Source organism: Aphelocoma coerulescens, chromosome 12 (assembly GCF_041296385.1).
Source record: "Aphelocoma coerulescens isolate FSJ_1873_10779 chromosome 12, UR_Acoe_1.0, whole genome shotgun sequence".
NCBI lineage: Eukaryota > Metazoa > Chordata > Aves > Passeriformes > Corvidae > Aphelocoma > Aphelocoma coerulescens.
In genome coordinates, this window is record NC_091026.1 from 15,537,505 (window position 1) to 15,555,086 (window position 17,582).

The 17,582-nt window shown below is 43.6% G+C and overlaps 1 protein-coding gene across 14 annotated transcripts in view; it reads right to left on the bottom strand.

Moving 5' to 3' along the window:
• Nucleotides 1–17,582, bottom strand: part of MAGI1 (membrane associated guanylate kinase, WW and PDZ domain containing 1) — a 336,356-nt gene that overhangs the window by 317,180 nt on the left and 1,594 nt on the right. The gene's annotated exons all lie outside the window — the stretch shown is intronic.

Consider the following 17,582-nt stretch of genomic DNA (forward strand, 5'->3'; position numbering starts at 1 on the left):
CAAGTCCCAAGGACAGAATCACCAAAACATGGCCTCTGACAAGAAGTGCACAAGGAAATCAAAGACTTTCACACAACTGTGGCACTGAGCTGTGCCCAGGCAGGCAAAAAATGGACTAAATTAATTGCCTGTAGCATGATACTGCTGGAAAATCCTGGAGGTTTTGACTGCTTTGCAGCATCATTCTTTCAACTCCACCCCATGCCGGGGCTTTAATCTGCAGGGCTGTAATGGCACTACCAGCAATGTTAGAGGCGAGACTAAAAATAAACGAGGGACAAGAAAAACGCAAAGCTCCTCCTCCCCGCAAGGTCTAGAGGGAATTTCCTGAGTCAGTCAGACTGCTGGATCACTTGTTTACTTGTTACTAAGTATGAATTTTCACAGCAGTGTGTGTGGTTTTCATTGAAGTTTCCAAGTTAAAATCAACAGGGCAATAATGTCGTAAGGAAACTAAACATCACTAACCCTCTTGAGGGACAGGATCCCTGCTGCTCTTGTTATTTCCAAGGAAAATACTGCATTTCTAGGTCAAAAACGAAAGTACTGGGGGCAAAGACAGTCAGTCCCTTGGATGTATGGGTGAAGGACACCAGCTCCCACAGTAACCTGCTTCTTACTCAATCCACTGGATCTGTTTACCCCTGGATAAAGAAGCTGTCATGCAACATTCAGAGGAGTTGAAGGATTTATCCCTCTGCAAAGCATCTCTCCAAAGGTCCTCTTGAGTGCCAGAGGCATTTGGGGAAGGAGAGGTCAGCTCCTCTCCCTGTGGCACCCACGGAGGACACAGCCATGGAGCAGCAGACACAAGTGTTTTCAGAGCTACACAAGAAGCTGGCATGGAGATTTGTTTATGGAGTGCTAAAAATTAAGTTTGACTTTAAAATAGCACAGTCACCAGTTACGGCTCAGAGGGTCACATTCTTCTTCCATCTCTGCCTCCTCCCCGTCTTTACCCAGCAGCTTTCCCAAACTGGTCTGCAAGCATGGCAGGATTTCCCCATGAGGGAGGCAGGCAAAAATCTGTGGCTGAGGAGCTGAAGGAATATGCTTATGAAGGGATGCTCAGCACTTCCTACAGCACTGGAGACTTTTTTTCCAAGACCAACACTGCAGCAGAAACCATTCCTATCTGCAGCAGCCTGGCACACCAGATACTATGGTATTTCATGAAAATTTTAGGAGGTGCCTGCAGGTTCACAGTGCTCTAAGAGACAGGCTCACCTTCCCACTTCACTCTCCATGGAGCTCTCCTTCTATCCCTGGAGCACACAGCAGAGGAAAATATAAGATTTCAAGCTTTGCAAACCTCCAGCCTAAACCAACATCCTGTAAAACTACGAGTTAAAGGCAGGAACATTTCACTTCCAAACCACAAAGGCTGTAATGAGTGTGGTTTAATTGGCTGGTACAAGAGCTGCGCAGCCAGAATCAGCAGCTGGCAATGAAATCAGCCCTTCTGCACGGCAGATTGCTAAACTTTTGCCCTTGTCTGCAACGTGGTGTGTCACAGAAGTAATTCAGTAGCCATAAAAAGAATTACTAAAGTATCTAAGAAAAATAAAGTGCTAGCTCAGAACTGGCAATAGTTTTTTCCCTCCAAAAGTTTGTAGTTGTAGACTCTATAGGGATGAATTTCTACTAAGTGCATATATAACATCCTCTATAATAAACCTGTATATTTTAGGTGTCACTTTAAATCTGGCCCTTTAGAGATACTGATTTAAGAGGCTCAGTACATATTTAAAAATCTCCTTATATAGAATTAGAAATTAGGTTCTTTGAAAAATCAGTCCCAAGTGACAGAAATCTCTATCAAATGATAGAGACTTGCTTGCTTTTCCTTGCTTCATTTATTTAATACATCATTCAGCCAACATGTCCAACTTCTCCCTTAGAGGTTTACAAAGCACAGAGCAAGTTAGTTTGCATCTAACTGCAGAATAGCCAGGTTAGTAAGGAACAGGAATTTATAGCAAAGCCTTCCTTTCATCTGGGGCAAAAAGCTTTGAATCTCATAAAGCCAATGTAGTAAACTTTCAAGCCAAGGTATTTCACAGAGGTAGCTGGGGCTCATTGCTAACTTGATGGAGTTAATGGAAGTTTTATAGTTTACACTTTACTTAAAACCACCTTGTTCCCAAACAGAGAAATGCACATTAGGCAGGGTAAAAAATATATAAAAAATAATAACACAACCCAAAAACCACATCAACAAGAACCTGAAGTGATATGTACATGCAACTTTTAATTCAAAAAGCAAGGCTAACCTAAATAAAAGGAGTACACATGAGAAGAGCAACACATTCATCCTGCAAGCAGCTGAGGAATTGCTATTGTCAGCCTCTTCCTGCTGTGAGATCCCGGGTGCTCACACCCGACAGCTTCTGTCTTGGCTAAGGCAGGGCTGAGGCCAGAAGCTGGCATTGCCTTTAGGAGTGCAGCACTCGAGATGAAATGCAGAGCAGAATTTAAACTCCTCAGTTAGTTCAGCTGCAGACCACAGGCATACAGTCCATGCCTTTCTGCTTTTACCTGCAACACTTTATTTTAAATTGGGTCTTGTCCCTAGGGCTCCATATTAAAGGAGTTGCTCACACAACGAAACAAGAGTCAGAAGCTTTGGACGTGTCAGGACAAATCCCACCAAATGTAAATTGGTCTAATGTACAGATTTATGCTGGCTTACATGGCACTAGAAAGGGAAAGGCAGTAACTCAAACCACTGCACAGGCTCCCAACAACAGTGATGATAAGCATTGCTTTTCTAAGGCTGAAAGAAGGTTCTGGGAAAGGAAGATAAATCAAAACATGTCATCTTTGAAAGGGGAGCAATGCAGGAGCTAAGCCCCAGTGGCTTCACAAACACCCATCTCTTCCCAGTAAAACAGGCTTTGGTGTTATTCAGTAAGTACGTTTTGCAACAGTTTTCATTCTAGTTAAAATTGCATGAAGGTTCATTAATTTTAATGCTGTGTGATTTGCTGTGCCCATACCTAGGAATGCACCAAACCCTGGAAGCGTTTGCCTGTTGACAGAGGAACAAGTCCTGCTCACTCAGCCCTGCTCCCTCCTCCTGCTCCAGAACTGGGCTGCAGCAGGACACTACCTTTGGTGCCTTTAGAGCTGACCTTGCTGACCTCCAGCAGCTGCCCAGGACCACGTCCCCAGCCAGGCATCCTGGTTTCACTTGCCCTCTGAAAGCCACCACCCTGTCAGGGACAGGGAACAGGGCGGGTCAGGGCCCCTTCCAAACACCAAGGCTGAAGCAGAGCCTGTGCAAGGGCACAAGCCCTCTCGGCTTGTGCAAGCTCACACAGAACGTGGGTCTGTATTCTCTAAAAATCAAACACCCCCCTCAAAGAGAAATCTTGCTGGTATGTCAATTATGACAAACGCTCCTGATCAGGAAACTGAACCTGTGAGCTCAACTTGCATTTTAAAGGCATTTACTCCTATATTTTGGTGCATTCTCTTGATCTGAGATACTAAATCAAGCACATTGAGCTAATTTTTTTCCATGTAACAAGGGGGTTTATCAGCACACCTCTGGTGGAATATTAACTCCAGTGTTTCGCTAGGAAGAGAGAGGCTGAATTTAATCTGGATTGCAATTGGAGAGCGGGAAAGAAAAAAGGTCAGAGCAAACATGGCACCACTATTAAAGAAATGGGTTAATTATCAACCACGGGTATGAAACTGTGGAAACATGACAGCAGCCCAGTCCTGCTGACGACGATGCTGGCTGCTGGACAAGCAGAAAGCAATCCAGACTGGTTGCAACAGGAAAGGGATTAAAGCTCTCACGTTGTTACATAACTAAAGAAGCTGGTTCTGAAACAGATATCTGTATCTGCAGGGTATTTGGGGTACAACGGTTTTATTAGCCAGAGACACCACAACCAGCAAGGCAGGCTTAATACCCATTAAAAAAATATTTTATGCCTGGTATCAGAGAGCTCTGCAGGGTTCAGAAATGGATCAGACATTTCTTCACATAACAAGAAGAGCCAAAGGCAGCACCTGAAATTCCATAAAAGGCAACAAACACTATAAACAAGGTACATAAAGCCTCCAGCTTCCAGGCATAAACTGCCCTCTGCCTACAAGAGATCAGGACACTCTACCAGGAACCGGTTATTCTTCCCAGCGGGGGCCTGTTTCTAAATGCTATCTTCTAAAACAGATTATATCAACCAGTATTTGCATCAGGAAAGCAACTGAGAGGACAGCTCACCTGCATCTGCTGTGACACATCCTACACCAAACTAAACAGCATCTGGCAACATGATAATTTCCAAAACCACTCACAAAAATAAAAACAAAAACAGAACCCTGAAAATGTGTAACTGTTACTTTCTTAACTACCACTACAGAGAAAAAACCAACACTATAACAAAATGTTAAATGGCAAATAAAGGCATAGCTACAAAAGAAAGTAAAAATATCACATCAGCCCAAACCTGCCAAAACTGAAGGAATCATAACAGATAAAAGAAAGTATTACAAGAAAAGTGGGTAAAAATAGAAATGCCAGGGCATGACATGCCTTCGAGTTATAGAAAAAGCATCTGGATTGTCCTCAAATCCCCTCCTGACTGCTGTCTAACTCGGTAATCATCCCTCTTGAGCAACAGGGTTGTCTCAAGCAGAGCAATGGGGCAGTGCCGATTTCTTTTCATCTGATGCCATTTGGGGCAAAGCACCTTCCCAGTCAGACAGGGAACAGTTTGTGCCTTCAGCTACACAGACCTGGGCACAGCCCAGAGCCTGCCTTTCAGCCGAGGTCGGAGCACACGAGGGGACACACACATGACCTTCTGCTTGTGGCCCTGGGGAAGGACCAATCTCCATCCACGGGAACTGCATCAGAGCCACCAAAAAACAACTCTGCAAATTAATACACTGGTGCAGCTCACTCCAGGCAAAAGGAAGAGCACAGAAAGCCTCATCTCAGCCTGTCAAGGTTCAACGAATAAAATTTCCACTTTATTTCCAGAGCCTGCCGTTTACTGAGCATTGCTAAAGAGACCCGCTTCTCTTCTGCACCCTCTCTCCTTTCACAAGACCAAATGCAAGGCCTGGTAATGCATCCTCACGGGATACACACTACACAGAGTGCTGCTCTGTGCAGGGCCACCTGAACACAATGACAACTTGAGATATTTCTTTAAAAAAAAAAACAGAAAAAACCTTTTCAACTGAGCAATTTTTTTTTACGGCAGTTACAGCCAACTGCCTGGTTCAGTATCTGGTACCTGCCACATATGTCCTTTGCTACAGTGACAGCTACAGAGAAGTAGTTGAAAATGTTTAAGCAAAAGTTGCTTTGTCATTTTGTGAAGCATTAACACCGCTCAATGCTTTAAAAGGACATTACAACAACTTAGCTGTGGATCCAGACTTTCCAGCCTAAATTATGGATTTTATAATGCTCTGAACATCACTTCTAAAAAGCACAGACTTTGGAGTGTCTCTCCTCTGCTGACTCCATGGTCCTCAAAGTCTGAGCCAGGCAGATATTTGAGTTTTCACAGCTAAGCTAAGAGAGGAGAAAATCCCATTCCATAGAAAGCTGAGGAAAACAAACCCGAGCAGCTGCATGTGAAAATTACATGAAGTCCAAAGCCACCGAGTGTGAGCCTTAGGACAGAGAAACAGTCAGGCAAGTGCACAAATGCCTTCCACGGGTTCTGGGTGGAAAGAAACTGAATTTCTTGAAGTCTAACATGGAAACTGCTTTAAGCAATTTGTCATTTTCAATAGAGGTTCTGCAGTAAAAGAGAGATTTCGACAAGTTAAACAACTTCCTACCGGAACGGCTGCATACAATGTTTAAACTACCTCTCACAGACTCCTTAGAAAAGGAGTATTTCTAATTTTGCCATTCAGGAAGACTTTGAAATGTCACTGCTGTTTGATTTGACCAGTGCAGAGGAAATGCAGAGTTGAGAGAAGGGGAAAACAATGCATATACCATACTCTAATTTTTTTTTTTAACTTGATTCCAAGGCAGCTATGTGACCCAGTGCTAAGAAATGCAAATATTGCATCTTTACCTCCAAGAGGGAGAAACTTCAGCCACGTTTTCTGTAAATGTTACAACTTAAAGCTCACCTGGGTATTACAAGGCATCAATGTGCAATACCACCTAAAGGAGAGCTGAGGCTGAGAGCACCTTTTGGCTAAACCTGAGCTAGAAACAATGTTTTTATGGCAAAAAGTCCTCTGAACATGATCCACTACAATGTATCATAATGCTGAAGTCTCTTCTACATCAGGGACTCTGAGGAGAAATAAGTACACAATAAATGTTCACCACTGTTTCTGCCACCAGTTCAGGCAGCTATCAGCATTCAGCAGTGCTGCTGCTGTGTCCAAGTACTTGAAAGGTGTGCCATTTGCAGGCCTTGATGAAGTTTTGTTTATCAGCTGGTGATGCTCATGGGAAGCCTTTCCTCAGCCAGAGCTCAGGGAGGTGCAGGCTCTGCTTGACAAAGCCCACAGCTTGTTGGAAGATGTTTGAGGTTTATAAAAATGGAGTAGCCAGAGCAGAACAGCATCAAAAGTCACCTATTACTTGTAAAATCTACCTCCATCTGCAACTAATACAGGAAAAGAGGAATGCCAGTTTTAATTAAGTCTGTAAGATCGCTAAAAAAGCCCCTAACTTTTTGAAGAAAAGTTTTGAACCTTCCTGTTGAGCACACACCCAGGGCCTGGAGGGCAGGAGGTGCTGCAGGCAGCAGAAACACTCTTTTGTCAGAAATCCACCAATGAATTACTGCATCCAGAACATCCTGAGCCAGGCTCCAGCCAGGCAGCTGATGGAACCTTCCCTGCCAACTCAATTGCACCGTGGAAAAATGCTTGTACTCCCTGCCAGGGGCGAGATCCCATCCGTGCAGCGACCGCTACGGCAGACGCTGCACCGAGTGAGAGAAGAATACAGAAAATAAAAGCTAACTGTGAGGAGCCAGTTTGGAAGCCAGGGCTCCCTTTCCTCAGCATCCTCAGGGGGAGAGCAGACAGAACCATCGCAGCACATTGCTGTGCCAACTCACCCCCACTTGGTCTCAGGACACAGAGCAGCTCAAAGCACCACAGTCCTCGGCAGGACACAGATGACCAGGCTGAGCTACACATCAGCTACACTAAATCAATTTGAAATAGGTTTTGGTTAATCCACTGCAGCCTTTTACTGTTGGGATTGTGACAACTTGCCCAGCTTTTTAGGCAAACAGCAATTCCACACTGGTTTAGGCAAGCCTCAGTGCTGATTATAGCATCTTTCACAGACAAGATACAAAAAGCCCTCTGCAATGTGTTACGTTAGCACATGTTTAAATTTAAGCAATCTCATTTTTACTGGGTCTTTTCTCATGTGTAACAACTTCAGCAGATCCAAATTTGCCAGTTTGCAATATGACCAAGATATCCTATCTCAGCTCAGAACTATGTAAAAAAAAAACCCCTCTTTGTATTTAGCTGCTGGAAAAACCGACACGTGGGTACTTCCAGCATCAACTAATACAACTGGAAAATTGGCAACAGAGAACAAAAATAAATGGAAAAGTCACCTTGGATAGTCCCTAAGCCATCTCTTTTGCAGATAAAAATTTCAGCCTTTAACATGTTTTACAAGCACAAATTAAAAAAACCTATATGGCATTTTATGGAAACAGTGTCTTGGCAAAGCTCCACCCGAGCAGGGCAACCTGGCAATGCAAGAAGGGAGCTGCTCCAGCTGAGGCAATTTACCCTTTCCCCCCGTTTTAATAAGGATCTGCGAAGTAGCAGAGCCCCACAGCACAGCAAGAGGGAGCCAAGATTTGTGGGTCCATGCCCTTGTCACAAACATCCCAACAGAGCCACCCAGCCTTTGTGCTTGGCTTTCCCCCCTCCACACATGACCTGAGGTCTTTGTAGCCCTCACTCTTCTCCAGGTAAACAGCCAGGTAGGGATAACTCTCTCAGGTCCATTCACTGCCTGGCACAAGAGGGCCCCAAACTTATCATGCTTGACAGACTGACATCATGCATCCAGGTATTCACCACGTTTCCCATCCTCATAAAGGAATGACCTTGTGTTTAAGTGTAACTGCCACCTGCCCCTGGAATGAGGGAACTAAATGCCACTTTATGGCCTTTAACATGCCAGAGATCTCTGTGCACGACGAAACTGGGCACAGTTCCGAGATAAAATTTATAGGTGGACTCTGGATTTCCCTCCTGCACTCTCGAAATGACTCACAGGGGCCAGACAAAGGTCTAGATAGCAGCTGCCCCCAGCATTTGTCAGGAAAAGGGAATCTGGATCTTCTTCAGCAGCTGCATCACATAACCTGAAAGCCATTGAGGTCTCATGAGCAAACCATCTTTCAAAAACAACATGCTCCTGCAGATGATTTACAGGACAAGTATCACCAAAACAGTTTCACCACAGGAACGCCACAATAGTGAATTTCAATGGGTTTTTTTACAGGATCAGAGGCTGCCCATGCATCTCGTGATGAGATAGTGGGCATGGGAACTGTTCTCAGCCATAATGGTGGTGGTTTCATACTCTTCCTTTTCAGCTTTCAAATAGCTGTGCCAACAACAAATTTTAGCACTCATGGCGAAATCCATGGCACTGGCTGTTTAGCAACCTGAGCTGCTGAAATCACGGGATTAGTTTCCACTAAAAAGGAAAAATTAAGAGTGAAGAAAAGGCGACTCTGGATCTTTTCACTGAAGCAGCATTTGACAATATGGATGCTAAAGTGAAAAAGTTAAATATATATATTCATATATACACACCAGTCACATATTCTCAGAGTCTCACCCAAGAATTCAAACAATTTTGATGGTTGACACAATATTTTCACAATCTTCTCCTCTTGGAATGGGTGCAGGCTGTGTGTAGATACAAAATTTTCCCCTATATGTAACCTCACCAAGCAGCCAACCCTTGGACCAGCACAGCCCTGATTTCCTCAGTGCCCATCTGGATTTTGCCCAGAGCAGTTCCATGCCTCCCACAGAAAGCCAGAGACAGACAGTGGGGGTTTAATTGCCTTGCTCCACCTGTAGCAAACAAAGCTTCCTGCAACATGAGGGATTTATAGACTGTAGCTTAGTCCAGACAAAAATAGTTCCACGTGAAATTGGGTGAACAATCTCAGCATGCCCATATCTCTTCATTAAAAAAAAAATAAAATAAAAGGAAAGCTACAGTACATGTATAAAAGCTGGCAGCTCAGATCTCCACTTGGAAACAGTTTGATTAATAAAAGCAGATGGCAGGTGACAGGGAGGACTCCACAGCACACACAGACTATACAAAAGTTAACAAAACTCTGTATACCATTGCTAAGCAAGTTTAGTATTTGCACATCAAACAAATACACAGCATTTGCTGGGGTACCAGCAGAAGACAATCTAGCAACAACAAAGCAAGCCATCCCCTCCCAAGAAGCAAACAACTTACTGATCTTATTCAGAAACAACAGATTCTGTGATCCTCAGAGTCCCTGCTGAGCAGCCAGCAGAACCTCTGGACTTGCTCATGCAGCCAGGCTGCTGCTGCTCCTCTCAACCACCACCAGAGCACATTGAGAAGATATTCTATATTACTCACTTCATTGTTTACGGAAAAATGCATAGCAAGGAAAAGAGAAGGATATGATTCTTTGTTTTGCATCAGACTAATCCCTTTTTCACCCACAGGACAGGGAGAGAACAAAGCCTGGGCTGGACCAGTGGCTGCCAAAGCCCCATCAGGACACCCTGTCTTCCAGTGCTTTCCAACCCAGGCAGCAGCACTGAGAAGAGGAGACTCAGCTTGGAGACAGCAGTGTCCCCAAATTCAGCCAAACTGCAGACATCTCATCCCTCCAGCTTACCAGGATCAGCTCCCCCAGGGCTGTGCTCTGCCACACGTCCCCCACCGCACCCACGCCATGCAGGGGAGCCGTGCACTGTCCTGGGGCAGCATGAGTTACTGCAGGCAGCACATCCTAACAGAACATTCACCAGCAGAGCTAAAGCTGCATCGCAGACTCACAGAATGGTTTAAGTTGGAAGGGACCTTAAAGATCATTCAGTTCTGACACCCCCTGCCATGGGCAGGGACACCTTCCACTATACCACCTTTCTCCAGACCTCATCAAACCTGGCCTTGGGCACTTCCAGGGATGAGGCAGCCACAGCTTCTCTGGGCAACCTGTGCCAGGGCCTCACCACACTCATCCATTCAGTGAAGGATTTCTACTTTGTATCTAGCCTAACCCTTCCCTTTTTCTGCTTAAAGTCATTCCCCCTTATCTTATCACTATGCACCTTTGTAAAAAGTCCCTCTCCAGATCTCCTGTATGGCCAGAACAAGAAGATGGTGGGCTGGACTACTCTGGGACTGGGGACTGTCACTGGTGAGAAAGAGCCATGCTCCTGGCTGGTCCTGCAGGAAACACTTAGCCTGTTTTTAGGGACAGCTTCAGTATCACTAACAACTCCACTAGTGAACAGGGAAACTTCCCCATCCCAAAGCTTTTGGTATCTTTTATGTATCTCCTGCTGCTGACTCCACCTCTCCTCCAGCCATCCCTGGCTTCCCACAAGGCTCCAGTGAATTGCTCCTGGGCAGGCCCAAGCCCCAGGAACATCCACCGGTATCCCTGCCATTTAAATTGCAAATTGGGAGTTCTAGCTGTGCCTTTGGGAAAGGAGGAGGATGGGCATGTTCCTTGCTATTTTTAAGAAAAGTCATTTTGCAGTTATTCTGCAGCCCAGGTCCTCACCTGCCCAGTTCAGCTTGTTTGGGAGGCAACTTTCCTCTCTTATTCATCCAAAAACCTCTGAGACATCTGTGTCTGTCATCAGTTTGGTCTGACACCCACTTAGTGCAGGATCTGCACCACTGGAATAAGACAGGTTGAACATCAAAGTTGTTTTTTTTTTAAAGTACACAATATCTGCCCAGCTTTGTTTGTGTTGAGGGAGTGGCTGGATTTCAGGCAGCTTCTTTCTCAAAGGCTTTTTGTTAATAACTAAATGAAAGACCCAGAGTTGAGGTTTTCCTCTTAAAAAACAAGCCAGAGATTAAGGATATGAAGAAAGAAGTCAGTCTTTTCCCACTCTAATTGTACTGAGACACTGACTTGAGGGCTCCAAAATTACAGATGTATAATCCAAGACAATGAACTCTTTACTGAAGGATTAGCAAACCATGCAAAACTGATTCCTTATTCAAATGCTTGCAATTGTAAGGGCATCTGTTCCACTTTGCAAGTCATCCCAAAGGCTTTGTTTGTTTTGATTTCCTGTTCCATTCTGAAGACAGGGCACTTTGCATTATTTTCACACTGTGTAATAAGCATTATTGTTTAGTCTAACAAGGGACAGTTAATGAAATTCAACAAGTATTTTTTAAAACCTTATTTTTCTTTTAAGTTATGATACAAGCCCTCTCAACTATAAAAACTGGAACTGTTTTTAGTAAAAAGCCAAGTGTGTAAAAATGTAACCCAAAACATCAGGACCTGAAGAAAAAACTGGTTTGTTTCTCCAAGGTCTACTAGGGGCAGTTAGAAAAAAAAAATCTGCAGGTTTAAATAATATTACTAACACAAAACAGTTCGGCACAAATGAAGCCAGAGTCAGGGCTGGGGACTAACAGAGAGCATGATGCCATCATTCCACCCTGTAGCAGTGGAATAGTTCTGGAAACCATTTAAAATGTCACAAGAGGGAGGATGGATGGAGTGTGTGACCTTTGGAAACTGAAGGGTGGATCTCAACAAAAATATCCCATTTACTCTGAGCCATACTGCTCCTGCAGGGCCAAGAGAGATGCTGGTCCACCTATTTGGTTCAGAAGGGAAAACAAATAATTACAATTAAGGGGGAAAAAAAAAAATCCTAACCTGCCAACATACCAGCCCGATGCAAGAGCTGCCAAACTGCTCTGGAAACAGGCAGCCTCTTCCACAGCTCTCTCTCAGATCAGTAGATAACAAAATTTGGATGACAGCCTAGGCTTAAGTTTGTTTCCCAACACCAGATCCCTGCAGGAAGGCCCAAACTTAAGCCATCAAAGGCACTGATTCTGTGGATCTCTCTGGGCTGCCAGCTCTGAGCCCCTACCTGTCAAACCACTGCAACAGCTACACCGAGGCAAGCTGCACGAGACCAACATATAAACTGAGAAAACAAAACATCAAGTGTCAAGAGAGACAGAGAAAATGATGATAGTGGTGAAAACGATGTTTCTGCAGGAGCTGGTCTTGCACACTCAGCAGCACTGTCACTCAGCGATGAGAAGCTGCTGTTTCCCCAGTCCTGCCAGAGATGCCTCCGGTGACAGGGCAACGGGAGCGCGTGAGATCTTCACAGATCACAGGGGGATGACCCATCCCTGCGCCCTTGGTGCAAAAAGGTCACTTCATACTCAGTTTCTAAAAGGCAAAAATAAATCTTTTCCATAGCTGAGCTAGAGAAAAACTCTGAAGAAATATGGACCAGGAGGATCTGCATTTTGTGCTGCTCCAGGAATTGGGATGTGGAGCTCAGACATTGGAAGGAGCTCGGACAGGATGCAGAAATCAGAGTACCAGCCCTCCAAGTACCACTGAGTGCTCACAGCAAGGCTCCCTACCTTCAGGTAACATTTTGCCTCAAATTCTCCACAGTCCTTCTATGTATTCATGGCACTTGCTCATACAGAACCACTACTCTGTGCTTTTCACCAAGAAATTTAAGTCCCTTGCAGCACACAAGGATCAAAACCAAATGCCTTGATTTACAAGTTCCAGTCAAAGTCAGAGGAAGTGTGGGAAAAAAAAAACCCAAACACCTGAAATAACTAGCAGGCATAGCTTGTGTCTGGAGTTAAGTAAAGGAATGCAAATAAAAAACTTGGCCAATTATTTTAAAAAACCTCAAGAGAGGTCCCAAGGATCCTGCCCTTGCCCACAGCCCAGATCCTGCTAATGCGATAGAAAAAGCCCTTGAGGCAGCAGCATCTTCTCAGCTTCCACATTACTTCAAACTGAGCCATGCTGAAATCTAATGAGAGAGGGCTCAAATCATCAGTTCTGCACAGCCACAAAAGTGCTACTCTGGATATCTTTACACCTTAATGTAGCTGCCCTGGGGCAAATGTTTCCCTGTACACGAATACACTGCCAAAGGAGCAAGTGTGTTTCCCAGGTATCAGATCAAGAGATACAGGAACAGCCAGAAGAGATGCATGAATGATCACAGCCTGAGCTGAACCAGAAGAAAATAACAATCCCAAACCCAGGAATGCAAGGAGCTACTGCTGGTTTGGCTTTCAAACCTGTTAAAAAAAGCTTCTTACATTTCGAACATGGAAGATGAATCTTAAATCTCATGATAGCAGGTCAATAATTCACTCATGCAGGAGTTGTAACTCGGTCTTTAAAACATGGAACAACATGCAGGATGGTGTTAACATCTTATTTTGCAATGATGTTGAATGACTGCTCATAATTAGACCATAATTGTGATTTAATTGCTCTGTGATCTGACTGGCCTTAAAGAGAGAGCCAAGAGTCCCACCTCAATGGGTGGAAAGATTAACTTTATTGTGGAAAGCATAATCCCCTTTCATGCCATTAAAAGTATCACATTAATTCCTGGAAATTTTTATAACAGGCATGGGCTCTCATGTCCATCTCTGGGGTGCTACTCTGTGGCTCAGGAGAGGATGGATGGCTGCTTTGGCACAAGCAGGATCAACTTCTAAATCCTGGCTAGCACTACACTGTAAATTCAGGCACGGTAAAGATAAGGTCTTCCTCAAGGCAGTATTTTAATACAAGACATACACATTTCATGACAGCTAAGTGCAGTACTTCTTTAAGTACTTCTTTAAAGAAAGAAGACTACTGATTTGTAGCAAAATATGCTCCAAGTGAGAGAAGAAGAGATTTTGCCTTTTTTTTTTGTTTTACATTTCATTTGTGACTATTCCAACTGTCACCCAGCAAGTCAGCTGAAAACAGGACTTATAAATTTAAAACACAAGAACATCACCCAGGTTTTCAGATGGCAAGATTTCTTTCTCTCCACTTGAAATCCACCTGGGTCCTAAAAAAATTTGGGTCTGATGGAAAAATGACTGAGAAAGCACACCATGCAAGCGATTGGCACTGAGCTAGCAGAGATGGAAGGAAAACACTTTTTGGAGCTCATGCGTGACACTGCAGAGGTAAACTGGGAACAGCACGAGCTCACTGCCTAAACAGCCCCTCCCTTTGCTGGCCCAGCACATCAATCCCAAACTCTGCTCCACGCAGGCACCAGCACTCACTGCCGGGCTCTGCAACGCCAGGCACGGGCACTTAGCGTGGGATGTTCAGCATCACCACTTACAAAGTGACACTGCTTCCATGTGTTTGCTAAACCACCGAACACACAGGAATTTACACATGCATCAAACTTTTCCTTCCTTTTTTTAATGTTTTACAAAAAAAACCCAACCAAATAAACCAACAGAAATTATCTCATGAGCTCTCTCAAGAAATTAAAAGGAAAAGATTCAAATACTCAAACTCACGCAAACTTTTTGAAAGAAGCTGGTTTTGTTCACATTAATATATGTAACTGAGTTTAACATCTCATGTATAGCAGATGCCAGCCTGACATTGAAGCACTGAGTCACTGCACTGTATTTCAGAATTTATCTTAGGGTCAAGTTAATGTTTGAAAAGAAACAAATGCAGCTGATAGCACTGGGTAAACAGTGACTGTTTCTGCTTGGGATCATGCCTGCTCCTGTTTGCCCTGCACAGGGCTAAAAAAAAAAACCCCACAAGCACCCTCAACTCCTCCCTACCGTGGGATCATCCCAGCTGCAAAGTCCTATCAAAATTATTAATTGCATAAACTGCTCTCAGCACCTCCTGGTTTCAAAACGATTGGTCATTAGGAGCTTGGGATTATGAGACTTTTTAGGGAAGCAAAGCATTGAAATGAGAACTAAAAAAAGCAATTTAAAAATAAATTTACAAACATATTAACTTTGACAGTTTCCCATACCAAGCATCTGGCTTGGTATGGTTTGGCACAGGTCATCAAACCAAGGAGCAAAAAAAACCTGGAAATCTCTCTGAACGTGCCCATCTCACTGAGGGGAATGGAAACCCAGATACCTTGCCTCAAACAAAATATGATCCATTTTTTATAGATACAGTCTTAATTCTTCTCTTTTGGAGGATGGCACAACAAACTTCTATTTTGCTGGACTCTGTTAACCAAGATCCATGAGAATCAATGGTGCACCCGATTTTATAACTGATCTATCCAATGCAATCAATTAACAATTTATCAAAGTGAGCTATTTTGACAAATGTGAAATGTATTCAAGGAAGCTACAATATTCACAGTACAGCTGGGAAATCACTATGTTAAGGCAATGTCAGCTTTACACAAGAATATGTGACCACTGCTCCTATAATTCAATCTATTAATTCCATACTCTCTGACCAAGTAATAATAAAAATGCATTTATTAAGTCCACAGAAGTTAATTGCCAATTTCGTCAGAACTTAGGCACAGATGTTAGATGGAAACAGTCAGTCATAAAAGCACTACATGTTAACTGAGGTTTTTTCACACATTTGACAGTTCTGAAAGTTACTAAGATACATGGCAGCAAGATTCTTCCTCTCTCTCCCCCAAAACAGGCAACTATAATGGTACAGTTTTATTCTTAAATGTGATAGCAAAAAAGGGTGCCTATGGGGAAAAGGAAGGGAAAGCTCCATTAAAGTTCTTTAGCCTTCTTCACTCTTCCTCCCAGGGTGACCAAAGGACCAGGAAATCCCATATGACCAGTATTAAATACCAGTATTCCCATCAAGGGATTTCATAGAGGTTCCCCCTTTTTGTACTTACTTTTCCAACTTACCACTCAAAAAAGAGAGAAAAAAAATATTGCATGTGAACCTGTAAGTCTACAAACTCTGGTTTAATGATAAAGCCCATGAGCAGCCTAATCCACCTACATTTCACATCCTAGTCTCTTTCACCAAGTGCAAGGTCACAACTGTTATTTTCTCTGCTCATGCTTGCAGATTACTGACTTATTTATAGTAAATTTCCTGTTTTTCCAGCCTTGTAAATGTCATACAAAACAGACAGGCAATAAAATGTATACATTTCCAGGCTAATATTGCCCCAGCACTTCAGCACCAGTCAATTAGGGACTACAAACTGGGACAAGGAGGAAAATCACAGTTAAAAATGTGTTTGCAATCTTATCTGCACACTCCTTTGCTGTCTGCTTTAGTGCCACACACTTCCTATTGAATGACAGTTGCTATTCCCATAATCAGATTTTTAATTAACACAGAAGTAATAAATTTTAATTAAAATACTCTCCTTTTTAATGCTTATGATTCTGATACATGAGTGAGATCCCTGCTTTGCACAGAGCAGCATGCAGATGCCAGGCTATCATTGACAGGCACAGGGAACTGCTTTCCAGACCACAAAAATATTTAGTGACTTAAAAACCAAATATTTATTTCTATTCCACATTCTTGGCCAATAAAGCATTTTTAAAAAATATGGAGAAAGAAATAAAAGGAAACTACAATCCCACAGTAACCAGGGACTTGGTTCTCAGCTCTGGATGAGAACAGTCCCAGGTTTAAGTGCTTGCCCTGACTTACAGACTGGTTTTTCTCCTACTTTCCAGGTAAACCCAACCAGTACACTAAAACTCAGTCCTCTGCCCGTTCTTTTGACCGTATCCTAGAGCTGAGACACATTTACCACCAAGTTCTATTGTCTGCAGTTTATTCCCAGGACATGTTTTATTTGTACTAACCCATGTTTCCAAAACAAAAAAAAAGTTTGATCACAAGTTGTTTAGTTGGGGTTTTATACACACCTTCCTTCATCCACCAACACTGATCACATTGCAACACCACAAGCTGTATTTTAACACTTCTGCTAAAACAATCAGTATGTAAAAAAACACTGCCTAATTTCCTCATACTTTTCGTCATGCTTTTCTCCCCCTCCCACCTGGGCAGGGAAACCAGCAGGCTGAGTTTCCCTCACCACTTCCCAGTGAAGTGAACACAGCAGGAAAAATAGGCATTTATTTAAAGAGACCTGGTTTTTTTGGGTGTTTGACACTGTGTGCTGGAATATTGCGACTGAGTCCTGGAAGGGACTAACAAGTAGCCGTGCTTTGGTGGATCAGCTCCGGGACAGGTGGTGGAGGAGGAGTGCACAGCCACGGCTCAGCTCCTCTCCGACACCCCATCGCTGTGATCTGCTCTGGCTCCGGAGGTTTGAAGGATGGCTGTGAAACAAGTGCCTGCAGCCCTTCATCGCAGCTCATCAGTGAGCCCAGGGACAAGACTTCAGGTGACAGTCCTGCCAGCTGGCCACAAATTCTGTCTGCAGCTACCAGCTGGGCTAACAAAGCACAGGAAAAAAAAAACCTCTTGCACCACAAGTCAGAGTGAAACCCTCACCTTTAGGATGCACACATCTGGATTACAACTAAACTTTCCCCTAAGGAATGTCTTGGGCAACACAAAGAAAACTTCCCTTCC